Genomic DNA, 15,281 nt, shown 5'->3' with positions numbered 1-15,281 from the left:
TCCAATTGACAGTCCCTTTCTACGAGGTCACTATTAATCCGACACACTCGTAAAAACTGCGAGTATGGGAGGCCTTGTACTGTAGACCTTGGGTGGAAACTGTCATATTGTAGCAGATTATTCCTGTCAGTAGGTTTTGAGTACATACTCGTTGTAATCCTACCATCCTTAATTGTGATGTTTACATCCAGAAAATTAATCTGGGAAAAATCACTCGTCATCGCGAACTTGATGGGACTATCTGTTAAATTATGTTGCTCAATAACTGTTTTTAGTGATACCTCCCCATCTTTCCACAAAATCAGCACGTCATCTATGTAACGTAAGTACAGCCAAATCTGGGATGAAACCTCTACATCCTGAAAAAACAATTCTCTCTCTACTCCCCACATATAAGAATTCGCAAAGGCCGGCGCTACTGCCGACCCCATCGCGCAACCGGTGCGCTGAATAAAAAAACTTTTTTCAAATAGAAAATAGTTATGCGTGAGTGTAAATTCTAGTAGGTCGAGAAAAAAACCAATGTCAGGGCCCTTGTACCGTGGGTTGTTAGTAATCAGATGTTTCACCGCTAGGAGACCTGCCCCGTGGGGAATACACGTATAAAGACTGGTTACATCAATAGAGGATAGCATGATATTCCCAGGTACATCTTCAAGCATCGCCAGCCTACGTAATAATGTAGAAGTATCTAATAGATGTGTCGGCGTGTCTTGAATACAAGGTTGCAGAAAACTGTCACAGTATACAGAAAGGGCTTCACACAATGAGCCCCTGGCAGAAATAATAGGTCTGCCAGGGGGATTGAGTGAATCCTTGTGTAATTTCGGGATCACATAAAATATAGGGACCACTGGATGTTCGACCAGCAGGGCTTTGCATACTGACTCTGGAATAATACCATTAATAACAGCCTGAGACAATAGGCCGTCCAATTCTGATTTAAAGATTTTTGTAGGATCTGCAGATAACCGTCTATAAGCTTCAACATCAGATAGTAATCTTGTACACTCCAATTTGTATTTGTCAGTGTCTAAGATCACTATAGCTCCCCCCTTATCGGCACTCCTGATTATAATATCCTCCCGTTTACCCAAATTTTTGAGTGCTCCAAATTCCTCTCTAGATAAATTAGGGTAAGGGGTAGCACGGCATTTGGCTGGTACCTCTTCTAATAATCTACTAAATGTTTTAATTGACGAATTAGTAGAATTTGGCTCAAAGCTGGATTTAGAGTAATTTCTCACCTTAAGGGGTAAAACAGTAGCATCAATGTCAGTCGGCACTGTTTCTTGCTTACAAAAAAACTCTTTAATTTTTAATGACCTAGTCAATTTGTAAGAGTCCACTTTCCAATTAAAAAAGTCCAACGAACTGGTAGGGACAAACGAAAGGCCTCTACTGAGTACTTTATTCTCCAATGCAGATAGAGGTTTAGATGATAAATTGTAAATCAGTTGTTTCTCGCCCGTGGTGGCTTCGAACTTCTCTTTCCTCCTTGCTTGCCTCCTCGCTTGTCCCCCTCGCCTCGTCGGGGGACCTGTCTTCCTGCTATTATAGCTCTGGTACGCACCCCTAAAGGGATGTCCCGATCTGGTAATGGGCTATCCATTCTGGTGTCCTCCACCTCACTTGCTGACGTACTGGAGTGATGATAACGTTGACTCCTAAACTGTGCAGCCCGGCCCGAAGGACCTTTATTGAGATGGTTATTAAGCCAGTTGTATACCTTATGTTGCTCGTAATCCTGTTGGACCCGAACACGTTTTTGTTTCTTAAATTTAATAAGGTTCAGTTTATACGTCTCCACTTCCTCAGCCAGTTTGCTCATCCAATCAGGTACAGCCTCCGCAACAATGCCGTGCTCCTGCTTGAATAAATTGATTTTTTTTCTATAGTATTCTTGTGCTCCCTGGTTGACTCCTCAGTAACCAGGAGCATCAAGTCCATAGAGCATTTATTGAGGACTGAAATCCACTTTTTACAGAATCCTGCATCAAAGCGTCCAATAGTGGGCATATTATGGACACGAAACCCTCTTGGGATCTGTTTAGCCCTGTGATAATCAGACAACGTCATCGCATGGTATAAGAAATCAATTTCCTTCTTACGCAGCTTTAATAGATCTCTATAGACATCCTCCTTAGTGAGTACTGCTTCTGTATCAAATAATGGCTCCTTGCACAGGATATTTTCAGCCTCTGCTTCAGAGAAGCTGAGAGTGTCACTTGTATCACATTGAAGGAAGAAAGTCTGAGCTTCTACTGCGGCTCCGCTAGCATGAGTCATGCTGCACATTGGTAGATATAGATAACTTCTGGTAAAAGTTTATGCAGCCAATGCAAACTTACAGTTTCGTGCTCACCCGAATTCACTTTCAGTGAAAACAACAAGTGTAGTGAGCCGTTGCTCAGTGCAATGTGAGAGGAGTCCTGGATGTACACAAACGGTGAAGTCGCGGTGCCTTGGTCAGAAGTCCTCGCTTCCCCTGCCAGGAATCCGAGTCTAGTTACATAGCTGTATAACCCGGCACTCGCCCGCTCACCACCGGCATTAGCTTGCTCCCGTGCCTGCCAAAACCCGGGGTTTAAAGCCCGCAATACAGCATCGAAGATAGGCGGCACTTGGAGACTTTTAAACTTGCAAAACGTGCTTTAATGCAGTGCTGTCAAAATCACATCAACAGTTTCGGGGTCGCAGCCCCTTCGTCAGGATAACATTACATACAAACAATTAGTGTTTAAATACCTTAATCCACACCAGTCCTCCTCGCTGCCTCCAATCACGCTGCCCGGTTTCCGGTCATGTCCACCAGGAAGTGACACACACCTTGGTCCGACCAGCACACGTGTTGGGGCTGAAACAAGAGGTTACCATAGGTGTCATGCCTTCAGCATTTGCTTTGTGTAGATCTGATTACTTTTACTACAGAAAGTTGTATTATTGCCCCATCTGGTGGTCAGTCCCATCAATTAATTTGACCCTCATAGCCTCTTGTAGCCAGTCTTGCAATGCATTCTGGGATGAAGAAGCTGGGATCAGCCTTTCTACTTCCCTCATGGTCCCAGACAGTCATGCTTTACATGGGTCCAACTCTCATATAGCATTCGATGGTGAGTTTGTATATTAAATGTCTCATCTCAACCTGTTTAGCCAGTGAGTAATGTTAGCTGCACTGTAGTTTATACTTGCACATGTAATCACATGTTTGCACAGCCCATGTTATATGTACTTGTGTATATCCATTTTGCTTTTCACATGCATATCATAATTGCATATTCTTGTTTCATTAACAGTTTTACCTCATTATCACACATCATCATATCGTATTGTACATCAAATCAACGCATCATATCTGTGATCCCTTTACTGAATAATAAAACACCGTTCTACAAACACCTCTTCTGAACAGATTATTGAAAAGTAAAGGTGGTTATACTGTAGGCTTCAAATTTGCCAGAAAGGGCTTAGTGAGAGGCTGAACAATAGGAACCACTCTGTTAATACCAAACATGTACAATAAATACACTGTGAATAATGTATCAAAAAAATAATAAATAGTAAGAATAGCACAGTTGCATGTATCTTTACCACTAGAGATCATAAAAAGCTTACGTGAATACAAATAATTTTTCTAAGTTGTTTCTATATATTTTAAATAAACGTTTTTATCTCCCACTAATTGGTATCTCACATTGTCCCATATCCAGTGCTTTGTAATACAGCTCAGTTTCCCACCTGGTAAACATGATAACACTGTTACAATATGCCCCAACCAAATTCAAGCATTGCTTCAACTTGCTACAAATGTTTCAGTGACAAATGTGATTTTTACACTTATCACAAGAAACATCTTAGACTCAGGGACTCATTTAAGCCTTTTGGGTGTTGTGTATTTAATTTAAAAATCCACATTGCTTCTTTCTGTAAAAGTGGACTCTTACAAATTGACTAGGTCATTAAAAATTAAAGAGTTTTTTTGTAAGCAAGAAACAGTGCCGACTGACATTGATGCTACTGTTTTACCCCTTAAGGTGAGAAATTACTCTAAATCCAGCTTTGAGCCCAATTCTACTAATTTGTCAATTAAAACATTTAGTAGATTATTAGAAGAGGTACCAGCCAAATGCCGTGCTACCCCTTACCCTAAATCAGAATTGGACGGCCTATTGTCTCAGGCTGTTATTAATGGTATTATTCCAGAGTCAGTATGCAAACCCCTGCTGGTCGAACATCCAGTGGTCCCTATATTTTATGTGATCCCGAAACTACACAAGGATCCACTCAATCCCCCTGGCAGACCTATTATTTCTGCCAGGGGCTCATTGTGTGAAGTCCTTTCTGTATACTGTGACAGTTTTTTGCAACCTTGTATTCAAGACACGCCGACACATCTATTAGATACTTCTACATTATTATGTAGGCTGGCGATGCTTGAAGATGTACCTGGGAATATCATGCTATCCTCTATTGATGTAACCAGTCTTTATACGTGTATTCCCCACGGGGCAGGTCTCCTAGCGGTGAAACATCTGATAACTAACAACCCACGGTACAAGGGCCCTGACATTGGTTTTTTTCTCGACCTACTAGAATTTACACTCACACATAACTATTTTCTATTTGAAAAAAGTTTTTTTATTCAGCGCACCGGTTGCGCGATGGGGTCGGCAGTAGCGCCGGCCTTTGCGAATTCTTATATGTGGGGAGTAGAGAGAGAATTGTTTTTTCAGGATGTAGAGGTTTCATCCCAGATTTGGCTGTACTTACGTTACATAGATGACGTGCTGATTTTGTGGAAAGATGGGGAGGTATCACTAAAAACAGTTATTGAGCAACATAATTTAACAGATAGTCCCATCAAGTTCGCGATGACGAGTGATTTTTCCCAGATTAATTTTCTGGATGTAAACATCACAATTAAGGATGGTAGGATTACAACGAGTATGTACTCAAAACCTACTGACAGGAATAATCTGCTACAATATGACAGTTTCCACCCAAGGTCTACAGTACAAGGCCTCCCATACTCGCAGTTTTTACGAGTGTGTCGGATTAATAGTGACCTCGTAGAAAGGGACTGTCAATTGGAGCAGATGTTCCAGAAATTCCTACAAAGAGGCTACCCAGAGATTGAACTTAAAAAGGCTAAACAAAAAGCACTAAGTAAACCACGAGATAAGCTGCTGGAACCAGGGATCAAAAAGCAGGGTAAAGGGAGGTATCCTTGGGTGACACAATATAACTCTAGTAGCCCACAAATAGCCAAGAGTGTCAAGAAACTCTGGCCCATTGTATCCACAGATAAAGATCTGGGCGGAGCCTATCAGTCTAAACTATTGTTCAGTTACTCCAAGAATAGAAGTATACGGGACATGGTGGTTAAGACTGACCTATCTAGGTTTAATACACCAAAGAAACATTTTCTAACATGTAAAAATGGCTGTTACCGATGTAGTGGATGTACAACCTGTAGCTATTTAAGCACGGGTGATACATTTCAACACCCACATACCGGGAAAAAATACTATATACGCTATCCGCTATCCTGTGATTCTAAATTTGTGGTTTATCTGATCACCTGTCCATGTGGTATGACCTATGTGGGGAAGACAGATTGTGAGTTTAAGATCAGAATGGCGCAGCATAGGTATGCCATTAGGGAGGCGCTCAAATCTGGCCACAGTGATCAGCCTGTGGCCAGACATTTTTTATTAGCCAAACATAACATGGCAACCCTGCGCTACAAAATAATTGATCAGGTCCATGCTAGCTTAAGGGGTGGTGACAGGTCCAAAAAAATTTTACAGAAAGAAGCAATGTGGATTTTTAAATTAAATACACAACACCCAAAAGGCTTAAATGAGTCCCTGAGTCTTAGATGTTTCTTGTGATAAGTGTAAAAATCACATTTGTCACTGAAACATTTGTAGCAAGTTGAAGCAATGCTTGAATTTGGTTGGGGCATATTGTAACAGTGTTATCATGTTTACCAGGTGGGAAACTGAGCTGTATTACAAAGCACTGGATATGGGACAATGTGAGATACCAATTAGTGGGAGATAAAAACGTTTATTTAAAATATATAGAAACAACTTAGAAAAACTATTTGTATTCACGTAAGCTTTTTATGATCTCTAGTGGTAAAGATACATGCAACTGTGCTATTCTTACTATTTATTTATTTTTTTGATACATTATTCACAGTGTATTTATTGTACATGTTTGGTATTAACAGAGTGGTTCCTATGGTAACCTCTTGTTTCAGCCCCAACACGTGTGCTGGTCGGACCAAGGTGTGTGTCACTTCCTGGTGGACATGACCGGAAACCGGGCAGCGTGATTGGAGGCAGCGAGGAGGACTGGTGTGGATTAAGGTATTTAAACACTAATTGTTTGTATGTAATGTTATCCTGACGAAGGGGCTGCGACCCCGAAACTGTTGATGTGATTTTGACAGCACTGCATTAAAGCACGTTTTGCAAGTTTAAAAGTCTCCAAGTGCCGCCTATCTTCGATGCTGTATTGCGGGCTTCAAACCCCGGGTTTTGGCAGGCACGGGAGCAAGCTAATGCCGATGGTGAGCGGGCGAGTGCCGGGTTATACAGCTATGTAACTAGACTCGGATTCCTGGCAGGGGAAGCGAGGACTTCTGACCAAGGCACCGCGACTTCACCGTTTGTGTACATCCAGGACTCCTCTCACATTGCACTGAGCAACGGCTCACTACACTTGTTGTTTTCACTGAAGGTGATATCGGGTGAGCACGAAACTGTAAGTTTGCATTGGCTGCATAAACTTTTACCAGAAGTTATCTATATCTACCAGTGTGCAGCATGGCTCATGCTAGCGGAGCCGCAGTAGAAGCTCCGACTTTCTTCCTTCAATGTGATATAAGTGACACTCTCAGCTTCTCTGAAGCAGAGGCTGAAAATATCCTGTGCAAGGAGCCATTATTTGATACAGAAGCTGTACTCACTAAGGAGGATGTCTATAGAGATCTATTAAAGCTGCGTAAGAAGGAAATTGATTTCTTATACCATGCGATGACGTTGTCTGATTATCACAGGGCTAAACAGATCCCAAGAGGGTTTCGTGTCCATAATATGCCCACTATTGGACGCTTTGATGCAGGATTCTGTAAAAAGTGGATTTCAGTCCTCAATAAATGCTCTATGGACTTGATGCTCCTGGTTATTGAGGAGTCAACCAGGGAGCACAAGAATACTATAGAAAAAAAATCAATTTATTCAAGCAGGAGCACGGCATTGTTGCGGAGGCTGTACCTGATTGGATGAGCAAACTGGCTGAGGAAGTGGAGACGTATAAACTGAACCTTATTAAATTTAAGAAACAAAAACGTGTTCGGGTCCAACAGGATTACGAGCAACATAAGGTATACAACTGGCTTAATAACCATCTCAATAAAGGTCCTTCGGGCCGGGCTGCACAGTTTAGGAGACGTAATCAACATTATCATCACTCCAGTACGTCAGCAAGTGAGGTGGAGGACACCAGAATGGATAGCCCATTACCAGATCGGGACATCCCTTTAGGGGTGCGTACCAGAGCTATAATAGCAGGAAGACAGGTCCCCCGACGAGGCGAGGGGGACAAGCGAGGAGGCAAGCAAGGAGGAAAGAGAAGTTCGAAGCCACCATGGGCGAGAAACAACTGATTTACAATTTATCATCTAAACCTCTATCTGCATTGGAGAATAAAGTACTCAGTAGAGGCCTTTCGTTTGTCCCTACCAGTTCGTTGGACTCTTTTAATTGGAAAGTGGACTCTTACAAATTGACTAGGTCATTAAAAATTAAAGAGTTTTTTTGTAAGTAAGAAACAGTGCCGACTGACATTGATGCTACTGTTTTACCCCTTAAGGTGAGAAATTACTCTAAATCCAGCTTTGAGCCCAATTCTACTAATTCGTCAATTAAAACATTTAGTAGATTATTAGAAGAGGTACCAGCCAAATGCCGTGCTACCCCTTACCCTAATTTATCTAGAGAGGAATTTGGAGCACTCAAAAATTGGGGTAAACGGGAGGATATTATAATCAGGAGTGCCGATAAGGGGGGAGCTATAGTGATCTTAGACACTGACAAATACAAATTGGAGTGTACAAGATTACTATCTGATGTTGAAGCTTATAGACGGTTATCTGCAGATCCTACAAAAATCTTTAAATCAGAATTGGACGGCCTATTGTCTCAGGCTTTTATTAATGGTATTATTCCAGAGTCAGTATGCAAAGCCCTGCTGGTCGAACATCCAGTGGTCCCTATATTTTATGTGATCCCGAAATTACACAAGGATTCACTCAATCCCCCTGGCAGACCTATTATTTCTGCCAGGGGTTCATTGTGTGAAGTCCTTTCTGTATACTGTGACAGTTTTCTGCAACCTTGTATTCAAGACACGCCAACACATCTATTAGATACTTCTACATTATTACGTAGGCTGGCGATGCTTGAAGATGTACCTGGGAATATCATGCTATCCTCTATTGATGTAACCAGTCTTTATACGTGTATTCCCCACGGGGCAGGTCTCCTAGTGGTGAAACATCTGATTACTAACAACCCACGGTACAAGGGCACTGACATTGTTTTTTTTCTCGACCTACTAGAATTTACACTCACACATAACTATTTTCTATTTGAAAAAAGTTTTTTTATTCAGCGCACCGGTTGCGCGATGGGGTCGGCAGTAGCGCCGGCCTTTGCGAATTCTTATATGTGGGGAGTAGAGAGAGAATTGTTTTTTCAGGATGTAGAGGTTTCATCCCAGATTTGGCTGTACTTACGTTACATAGATGACGTGCTGATTTTGTGGAAAGATGGGGAGGTATCACTAAAAACAGTTATTGAGCAACATAATTTAACAGATAGTCCCATCAAGTTCACGATGACGAGTGATTTTTCCCAGATTAATTTTCTGGATGTAAACATCACAATTAAGGATGGTAGGATTACAACGAGTATGTACTCAAAACCTACTGACAGGAATAATCTGCTACAATATGACAGTTTCCACCCAAGGTCTACAGTACAAGGCCTCCCATACTCGCAGTTTTTACGAGTGTGTCGGATTAATAGTGACCTCGTAGAAAGGGACTGTCAATTGGAGCAGATGTTCCAGAAATTCCTACAAAGAGGCTACCCAGAGATTGAACTTAAAAAGGCTAAACAAAAAGCACTAAGTAAACCACGAGATAAGCTGCTGGAACCAGGGATCAAAAAGCAGGGTAAAGGGAGGTATCCTTGGGTGACACAATATAACTCTAGTAGCCCACAAATAGCCAAGAGTGTCAAGAAACTCTGGCCCATTGTATCCACAGATAAAGATCTGGGCGGAGCCTATCAGTCTAAACTATTGTTCAGTTACTCCAAGAATAGAAGTATACGGGACATGGTGGTTAAGACTGACCTATCTAGGTTTAATACACCAAAGAAACATTTTCTAACATGTAAAAATGGCTGTTACCGATGTAGTGGATGTACAACCTGTAGCTATTTAAGCACGGGTGATACATTTCAACACCCACATACCGGGAAAAAATACTATATACGCTATCCGCTATCCTGTGATTCTAAATTTGTGGTTTATCTGATCACCTGTCCATGTGGTATGACCTATGTGGGGAAGACAGATTGTGAGTTTAAGATCAGAATGGCGCAGCATAGGTATGCCATTAGGGAGGCGCTCAAATCTGGCCACAGTGATCAGCCTGTGGCCAGACATTTTTTATTAGCCAAACATAACATGGCAACCCTGCGCTACAAAATAATTGATCAGGTCCATGCTAGCTTAAGGGGTGGTGACAGGTCCAAAAAACTTTTACAGAAAGAAGCAATGTGGATTTTTAAATTAAATACACAACACCCAAAAGGCTTAAATGAGTCCCTGAGTCTTAGATGTTTCTTGTGATAAGTGTAAAAATCACATTTGTCACTGAAACATTTGTAGCAAGTTGAAGCAATGCTTGAATTTGGTTGGGGCATATTGTAACAGTGTTATCATGTTTACCAGGTGGGAAACTGAGCTGTATTACAAAGCACTGGATATGGGACAATGTGAGATACCAATTAGTGGGAGATAAAAACGTTTATTTAAAACATATAGAAACAACTTAGAAAAACTATTTGTATTCACGTAAGCTTTTTATGATCTCTAGTGGTAAAGATACATGCAACTGTGCTATTCTTACTATTTATTATTTTTTTGATACATTATTCACAGTGTATTTATTGTACATGTTTGGTATTAACAGAGTGGTTCCTATGGTAACCTCTTGTTTCAGCCCCAACACGTGTGCTGGTCGGACCAAGGTGTGTGTCACTTCCTGGTGGACATGACCGGAAACCGGGCAGCGTGATTGGAGGCAGCGAGGAGGACTGGTGTGGATTAAGGTATTTAAACACTAATTGTTTGTATGTAATGTTATCCTGACGAAGGGGCTGCGACCCCGAAACTGTTGATGTGATTTTGACAGCACTGCATTAAAGCACATTTTGCAAGTTTAAAAGTCTCCAAGTGCCGCCTATCTTCGATGCTGTATTGCGGGCTTCAAACCCCGGGTTTTGGCAGGCACGGGAGCAAGCTAATGCCGGTGGTGAGCGGGCGAGTGCCGGGTTATACAGCTATGTATATATATATATATATATATATCTATCAGTGCCTCCCCAGCCAATGACCTCACCGCACGTCACTGGTTTACACACTAGGGGGGTTTAGGGCTAGGCTGCGGGGGTGGTAAGGTTTGCATTAGGCTGTGGGAAAAGGGGTTAGGAAAAGGCACCACAAGGAGGTTTAGGGTGCAGGCGAGGGGGAGGTTAGGGATAGGCTGTGGGGAGGAGTGGTTAGGTTTAGGCACAACCGGGGAGGGTTAGGGTTAGGCTGTGAGGGGAGAGGGTTAGTGCTAGACTGCAGGAAGAGAGGATTAGAGTTAAAGGGGTAGGGTAAGTATACTTACCGAACACCTGTCAGGATTCTAACCATTGGGATGCTGCTATTGGTCTTCCGACCGCCGGCATCCCAACCGCTGGTAATGCGTACCCAGGAGTTGGTATCACGGATGTTAACAATTTACAGATAAGTATTAGGAAGGTTGATCCCCTGATTAAATGTGTTACAGGTTGAGGATCCCATATCCAAATATTCTGAAATACGGAATATTCCGAAATACAGAACTTTTTGAGCGAGACTGAGATAGTGAAACCTTTATTTTCTTATGGCTCAATACACACAAACTTTGTTTAATACACAAAGTTATTAAAGCTATTGTATTTAATGACCTTCAGGCTGTATGTATAAGGTGTATATGAAACATAAATGAATTGTGTGTATGTACACAAAATAGGACTTTTCTCGTAGTCCGTAGGGGATACTGGGAATCCATTTAGTACCATGGGGGTATAGACGGGTCCACTAGGAGCCATGGGCACTTTAAGAAATTGATAGTGTGCGCTGGCTCCTCCCTCTATGCCCCTCCTACCAGACTCTAGAAAATTGTGCCCAAGGAGACGGACATACTTTGAGAGAAGGATAGATAAGGATAGTGGTGAGATTATAAACCAACACACACAAAACAAGAGGAAAGCCATGCTAACCAAACTTGAAACATGAACAGCAACAGCTGAACAAACTAGAATACTTAACCAAGTAACAGTGCAGGAAGAACAAATCACCGGGCGGACGCCCAGTATCCCCTACAGACTACGAGAAAAGGATTTACTGGTAGGTAATTAAAATCCTATTTTCTCTTACGTCCTAGGGGATACTGGGAATCCATTTAGTGCCTTGGGGAAGTACCAAAGCTCCCAAACTGGGTGGGGGAGTTCTGAGGTTCCTGCAGAACTGATTGACCAAACTGAAGGTCCTCAGAGGCCAAAGTATTGAACTTGTAGAACTTAGCAAACGTGTTCGAACCTGACCAAGTAGCTGCTCGGCAGAGCTGTAAAGCCGAGACACCCTGGGCAGCCGCCCAAGAAGAACCCACCGACCTAGTAGAATGGGCTTGTACATATTTAGGAACCGGCAAGCCTGCCATGGAATAAGCATGCTGGATGGGCAGCACAGACGGTGTAATGGTTAGCATTACTGCCTCACCGCGCTGAGGTCATGGGTTCAATTCCCACCATGGCCCTAACTGTGTGGAGTTTGTATATTCTCCTCGTACTTGCGTGGGTTTCCTCCGGGTACTTCAGTTTCCTCCCACAATCCAAAAATATACTGCTAGGTTAATTGGCTCCCTACAAATTAACCTTAGCATGAATGTATGCGTGTGGTAGGGAATATAGATTGTAAGCTCCACTGGAGCAGGGACTGATGTGAATGGCCAAATACTCTCTGTAAAGTGCTGCGGAATATGTGTGCGCTATATAAAAAATAACTGGTAATAGTGAGCCTGATCCAGCGTGCAATGGACTGCTTTGAAGCAGGACACCCAATTTTATTGGGATCATAGAGAACGAACAGCGAGTGCGCTTTCCTGTGACGAGCTGTTCTCTTTACATACACCTTCAAAGCCCTCACAACATCCAAAGACTTTGAAGTAGCAAAGGTGTCCGTAACAACCAGAACCACAATAGGTCGGTTGATGTGAAACGCAGACACCACCGGAACCACAATAGGTTGGTTGATGTGAAACGTAGAAACGCAGGAAGAAATTGCTGATGAGTTCTGAGTTCAGCTCTGTCCTCATGGGAAATTAGGTAGGGGCTCTTATGAGACAACGCCCCTAGCTCCGACACACGTCTTGCTGAAGCCAAGACCAACAGTGTGACGGTCTTCCATGTAAGGTACTTTACGTCAACCTCCTGTAACGGTTCAAACCAGACGGGAGGAACTGCAGCACTAAATTGAGATCCCAAGGTGCCGTGGGAGGCACAAAGGGAGGTTGGATGTGCAGAACACCTTTCAAGAATGTCTGGACCTCAGGGAGAGAAACCAATTGTTTCTAAAAGAAAATAGACAAGGCCGAAATCTGGACTTTTATGGAGCCCAGAAGTAGGCCCACACCCACTCCCGACTGCAGAAAAAGTAGGAAATGTCCCAGATGAAAATTCACAGCAGAATATTGGGGGTCATTCCGAGTTGATCGCTTGCTAGCTACTTTTAGCAGCCGTGCAAATGCATAGTCGCCGCCCACGGGGGAGTGCATTTTCGCTTTGCAAGTGTGCAAACGCCTTTGCAGCCGAGCGCAGCAAAAACATTTTGTGCCGTTTCAGAGCAGCTCTGGACTTAGTCAGCCCTTGCAATCACTTCAGTCTTTTTGGTGCCGGAATTGACGTCAGACACCCGCCCTGCAAATGCCTGGACACGCCTGCGTTTTTCCAAACACCCAAAAAACGGTCAGTTGACACCCATAAACGCCCTTTTTCTGTCAATCACCTTGCGTTCGGCTGTGCTAATGGAATCTTCGCTAAATCCATCGCCCAGCATCTATCCTCTTTCTACCCGTACAATGCGCCTGCGCATTGCGGTACATACGTATGCGCAGTTTTTTACCTGATTGCTGTGCTGCAAAAATCGGCAGCGAGCGATCAACTCGGATTGAACCCGATTGTCTGCTCTCACACCAATAGACATATTTCTTCCAAATATGGTGATAATGTTTAGACGTTACCCCCTTCCTGGCTTGGATCATAGTCAGGAAGACCTTGTCAGGAATCCCTCTCCTGGCTAGAATCAGCCATTCAACTTCCATGCCGTTAAACATAGCCGTGGTAAATCTTGATAGATGAATGGGCCCTATTGCAGAAGATCCTCGCAAAGAGGTAGAGGCCACGGATCTTCGAGCAGCATCTCTAGGAAGAGACGCATACCAGACCCTTCATGGCCAAGCTAGAGCAATGAGGATTGCTTGAACCTTTTCCCTTTTGAAGGCCCCACTCCCCCGGGTGCAGGTCGTGTCTGCTGTGTAAGTTTGCTTCCCAGTTGTCTACTCCCAGAATGAAGACTGCCGACAACACTGCGTGTTTTTCCACCCAGAGAAGAATTCTTGACACCTCTGACATAGCGGTTCTGCTTTTCGTTCCACCCTGTCAGTTTATGTACGTCACTGCCATCACATTATCCGACTGGATCTGAATTGCCTGATTCTGAAGAAGAGATGAGGCCTGCAGAAGGGCATTGTGTATAGCCCTGAGTTCCAGGATGTTTATTTGAAGGATGACTTCCTGACTCTTACCATCTTTCCTGAAACTGCACCCCTTGGGTGACTGCTCCTCAACCTCTGAGGCTTGCGTCTGTGGTTAGCAGAATCCAATTCTGAATCCCAAACCTCCGACCCTCGACTAGGTTAGAAGTCTGTAGCCACTACAGGAGGGAGAGCCTGGTTTTTGGCGACAGACGGATCCTCTGGTGCATGTGAAGATGCGATCCGGACCATTTGTCCAACAGATCTAGCTAGAAGGGCCTCGCATGAAACCTTCCATACTGAAGCACCTCGTAAGAGGCCACCATTTTCCCCAGAAGACAAATGCACAGATGCACCAAGATCTGGGTTGGCTTCAGGACAGCCCGAACCATTGACTGGATTACCATTGCCTTTTCCAAGGGAAGGAACACCCTCTGAGACTCTGGGGGTCATTCCGACTTGATCGCTCGCTAGCTGTGTTTAGCAGCCATGCAAACACTAGGCCGCCACTCTCTGGGAGTGTATCTTAGCTTAGCAGAAATGCGAACGAAAGGATCGCAGAGCGACTACGAAAAAAAATTGTGAAGTTTCAGGGTAGCTTCAGACCTACTCCTAGCTTGCGATCACTTCAGACTGTTTAATTCCGGATTTGACGTCACAAGCACGGCCTGCGTTCGCCCAGCCACGCCTGCATTTTTCCAGGCACGCCTGTGTTTTTTGATCACTCCCTTAAAATGATCAGTTGACACCCAGAAACGCCCCCTTCCTGTCAATCACTCTGCGGCCAGCACTGCGACTGAAAAGCCTCGCTATACCTTGTGTGAAACTATATCGGCCGTTGTGAAAGTACGTCGCGCGTGCGCAATGCGCCGCATACGCATGCGCAGAAGTGCCTTTTTTTGCCTCATCGCTGCGCAACAAACATTTTTAGCTAGCGATCAACTCGGAATGACCCCCTCTGTGTTCAGTATCATTCCCAGGAAAGGAAGACTTTGTGTTGGTTCTAGGTGACATTTTGGTAGGTTCAGAATCCACCCGTGATCCAGGAGTAGTCTGGTTGATAGGCCAATGCTGTCCAACAACCGCTCCCTGGACAGTGCCTGTATCAGAAGATCATCAAGGTACGGAATTATGT

General features: G+C 43.6%; 1 protein-coding gene and 1 long non-coding RNA gene across 3 annotated transcripts in view; both read left to right on the top strand.

Moving 5' to 3' along the window:
• LOC134948838 (relaxin receptor 1-like) overlaps window positions 1-15,281 on the top strand; it is a 493,409-nt gene that overhangs the window by 196,578 nt on the left and 281,550 nt on the right. The gene's annotated exons all lie outside the window — the stretch shown is intronic.
• On the top strand, window positions 2,958-3,398 carry LOC134948839 (uncharacterized). The gene is made up of 2 exons (XR_010183043.1): window positions 2,958-3,113; window positions 3,297-3,398. It is a non-coding gene; the product is annotated as an uncharacterized LOC134948839 (long non-coding RNA).

This window comes from Pseudophryne corroboree, chromosome 8 (genome assembly GCF_028390025.1).
Source record: "Pseudophryne corroboree isolate aPseCor3 chromosome 8, aPseCor3.hap2, whole genome shotgun sequence".
NCBI classification, from domain to species: domain Eukaryota; kingdom Metazoa; phylum Chordata; class Amphibia; order Anura; family Myobatrachidae; genus Pseudophryne; species Pseudophryne corroboree.
The sequence above is the reverse complement of the archived record's forward strand: the minus strand, read 5'-3'. Positions and strand labels throughout refer to the sequence as shown.